Here is a 4,353-nt window from a genome sequence, read left to right as displayed (position 1 = left end):
ATTAATGATTATAAATTTATAAATGTTTTATAATTTATATTAAAAAACAAAAACCAGTTACCTAAATGTAAATTAACTCATGGTTAATTCTTTAAATTAACTCATGGTTAATTATTTCACATTCATGTACAATTAATATTGTGTCTCGATTATTCAAAACAACACTTCATGAGAGACTAAATATAATATGTTATATATTAATGTATTTTCTTCATTTGGTGAAAGTTTAGTAAGTTTTTATTCGTTTAGTTTAATATTTAGTTTACGTGTGAAATTTTATTCGGTTTAACCGGTAAACTGAACTGTATAAACCTTAACCGAATAAACCGAAACCGCTTAAACCAAACATTATTTGGTTTGGTTATAGTTAGATTTAAGATATAAAACACCAAAAAAAACCAAACTGATTTAACTAAAAAACGAAAAAAACCAACCGAATAACACATCTAAATACAAGAATAAAAAAAAACATATATTGCTTAGAATATCACAATATGATCATTGTCCATCACAATGTACTTGGGATAATCGTCTAACAAATAATGATTGTAACATGTGGGATGGTATTGTTATTCTATTTTTGTACTTTATTCACTTTTATGAGCCTATTTATTCTAAGTACTTATATGAACAATTATTCAATGCAAGAATGAAAATTTGCTATTTTTACCAAGCAAATTAAATTTTTATGGATACAAAAGATCCTCAATTTGTAAGTTATCACCGATTAGATCTCAGTAAATCAATGTCACTATGATATAAGCCCCTAGAAATTACACGTAATGCAGTTGGTTGCCGAATAATAGTTACACAAATAGTTAAAAGTTCAAATCTTAACAACCACAATATAAAAGTTTTATTTCCAATTCATACTATATTTTTTGGCATTTAAACAACAATGAATCTAACACGATACTTCTTAAATGAGATAATATACTAATAATCACATGAAGAATACTTCGTTAGCCAAAAAAAAAAAAACAGTAAGTAAGAACACTGATACGTATATTTGAACACGTTATAATCATTTTTTTACAAGAAAATTACATAATCCATACTAAAAACATAACATCCAAAAACCAGAAATGACTCATAAATCTGGTTTCATAATATATAGAAAGTGTTCATGACTCCATGATAGGGTACTTGAAATGGCAAGTCTTCTCCAATCGTATTCACCTTAAAAAGAAATGTAAACTCATCCAAAGTCACTTCCACAGTTCAAGTGGCCATGATCAAATATTTTTGGTAATATTAGAAAGTGCACAGGGGTATTTTCGTCAGATAAAAAGTTCTCTCTCATCGCTTACAATATATTTATTTACTAAATTCGTCATCATCATCTAGAAATACTCCACCATTCAACGTTCAACAAGAGTCGGACTCTCTCTTTTCCTCTCTCTCTCTCTCTCTCTCTCTCTCTCTCTCTCTCTGAAAAATAATAAAGTCTTTGAACAATCCGAAAATCTAAAGGTATGTTTTGTTGAAAAAACTTTGTACTATCAATTCAATGTTCCAATCATTTTCCCCGATTTTGTTCTTCATATTTATACATGATTTCTTTAGTATTTGATGGATTTCTGATTGATTTAACAAGATTCGGGGTATATTTTGTTTGACTAGTTTGATGATTCATGAATTTGGGTAGATGGGGTTGTGTTAAATCATGTTAATTTAGTATCATATGCCTTAATTTCAAATCTTGTATTGATAATTTCTTCTGTTATCATAATTAGGCTTCTTAATTCATATATATCGGCACAAAAGGATTTGTTTTGAAGAACATGAATAACTTCTTCTCTTTCTTCTAATTTGATGATTAGGATTTTGTTTTTTCATCTTTGATTTAATAAAGTTAATTTGGCTTTACGTTTCTCTAAATACGCGTTTTCCTGGCCGATTTTATCAATAGAAAACAATGCAATTTTTTTTTTAGTTGTAATTATCCCCATTAAAATTAGGGTTCTTTAGGATCATGGTACTATAATCCATTTCAACAATTTTCATCCATATCAAAATTACCACAAGGGTTTTAATTTAGATAATATTTGATCCTTTTTATAGCAGTATTTCACTATTTCTTATACCATGATGCTTCTAGATGCCTGTATCATTACTCTTCCATATATTCGAGATTTATTAATTATCTTTCGTCATCTGCAAGCTTCTCATTTCTCGAATCTTTTTGAATTCAGGAACAACAGCTATCGTTGAAGCCAATTTTATCGAATCAGATACCATGCACGCGATCTAATCGATATACCAAAAGTTAAAATTTTGCCACTTGATTCGCCGATTTTCTTACATTAAATGCAAACATCCCAGAAACCTCGAAGCTCAGGAGCTGCCATTCACCAGTTGTATCACCAATCAGACCAGATCGAACCCTTCCGTTTAACCGGCTCCCCTTTCCAAATCTTGAACAACAATGGCTACCCCGGTGACACCCTCACCAGCCGCCACCAAGAAACCGCCATTGTTTCCGGCAACGCCTTCAACGACCAATTCTTCACGTTGGAATCATCACCAGCCCTAGAAATCTACAATTCACCATTCACCAGCGTCTCATCAAACACCAGGAGCCCATTTTCCCCACAAGGCTCTTCCCAATCATGCGTATCCAATCTCCACAACTCATCACCGGAAAACACATACGGGTCACCCATCAGCAATGAGCAATTTATAAGAGATGTGGCAATGGAACTACTTGGAGAATCCGATTTCGAAGATGGGTCAATCACAAGCTCATTTCAAAACGTCAATAAGAACAATAAATTGCTCCAAATTGGAATTTCAAATCTTGATTTGAAACAAACCCTCATCTTATGTGCTCAATCGATGGATGATGATGGAGCTAAAGAAATCACCGAAACTCTCATGGAACATATTCAAACCAAAGTTTCAGTAACCGGTGACCCGATTCAACGATTAGGTGCCTACATGCTCGAAGGCCTTCGCGCCCGAAAACTCTCCTCGGGATCCGCAATTTACAAAAAACTAAAATGCTACGAACCAAGCCCAAAAGATCTCATGTCCTACATGTCAACCCTCTACGAAATCTGCCCGTATTACAAATTCGCGTACACATCAGCAAACGTTGTCATCAAAGAAGCATTCCAATACGAAAACCATGTCCACGTCATCGACTTCTTAATCGCACAAGGCAGTCAATGGGTCCAACTCATTAAAGACCTGGCTCGGCGGCCTGGCGGACCGCCGAGCCTACGAGTCACCGGCATTGACGACGGTGACTCGTCTTATGCGCGAGCCGGCGGACTCGACAAGGTCGGCCAACGGCTCGCGCAGGTCGCAGTGGAGAATGGGGTTCCGTTCGAATTCCATGCGGCTGCAATATCAGGAAGTGAGGTTAATTGGGGGAACCTTAGGGTTCGCCCAGGTGAAGCCCTAGCGGTTAACTTTCCTTACATGTTGCACCATATGCCGGATGAGTCGGTTAGCACGGTTAACCATCGTGACCGGTTGATACGGTTGGTTAAAAGTTTGTCTCCAAAAGTTGTTACGCTTCTCGAACAAGAATCGAACACGAATACTTCCTCGTTTTCAAAACGGTTTAAAGAGGCTCTTGATTATTACACGGCTATGTTTGAGTCGATTGATGCGAAGCTACCGAAGAACATTGAGTTACCACGGGGCGACAGGCGGAGGATTAGTGCGGAGGAGAATTGTGTGGCTCGTGATATGGTGAATATAGTGGCGTGTGAGGATACGGACCGGGTGGAAAGACATGAGCCGTTGGCTAAGTGGCGGTTTCGGTTTCAGGCGGCTGGGTTCACGGCTAGCCCGGTTAGCCATGCGGTGGTTCAAGCGGTTCAAGGGGTTTTGAGTGAGTATAGTGAGGGGTATAGGCTTGGTGAGAGAGATGGTGCTCTTGTTCTTGGGTGGAAGAATCAGCCGATGGTAACTTGTTCTGCTTGGAGGTGATTAGTAATGATTAGGGTTAATTTTGTGTAGGATTGAAGATGTATAATAATAATAATAATAACATGTATTATTACACACTGGTTTTGTATTAAAAGATATTTGAGAGTTTATTTGTGCATGTAATGTCTTGTGTTTTTGTTTGAATGGTAATCGACACTTTAACATGTTGTGTATTTGATTTACATGATGTATTTTTTTTTATGAGTCAATAGTTAGGATCGTGCAACATTCAATGCCTTCGAAGCTTTCCTTGTGTATTTGTTACGATTTATTCTGATATTAAAAACTTTTGGTTGTTAAGGCCATCGGGTGTGGCGAGCATTTTGACGTGAAGAGATGATAAGGAGGGGGGTTCTTACGCATGAACACTGTCTCCATGCCCGTAGGCGTGTTGTGGATTGATGCCCATGA

General features: G+C 36.5%; 1 pseudogene across 1 annotated transcript; it reads left to right on the top strand.

Annotated features, from left to right (window-relative positions):
- Positions 1-1,353: 1,353 nt before the first annotated feature.
- LOC145042206 (scarecrow-like protein 13 pseudogene) lies at positions 1,354-4,060 on the top strand (annotated as a pseudogene). Its single transcript, XR_013680600.1, has 2 exons — positions 1,354-1,473; positions 2,196-4,060. The product of XR_013680600.1 is annotated as a scarecrow-like protein 13 pseudogene (transcript).
- Positions 4,061-4,353: the final 293 nt, after the last annotated feature.

The sequence above is a fragment of the Lactuca saligna genome, chromosome 4 (genome assembly GCF_052625555.1).
Source record: "Lactuca saligna cultivar CGN05327 chromosome 4, ASM5262555v1, whole genome shotgun sequence".
In the NCBI taxonomy this organism is placed as follows: domain Eukaryota; kingdom Viridiplantae; phylum Streptophyta; class Magnoliopsida; order Asterales; family Asteraceae; genus Lactuca; species Lactuca saligna.
Note: the sequence above shows the minus strand (reverse complement) of the source record. Positions and strands in the feature narration are given on the sequence as shown.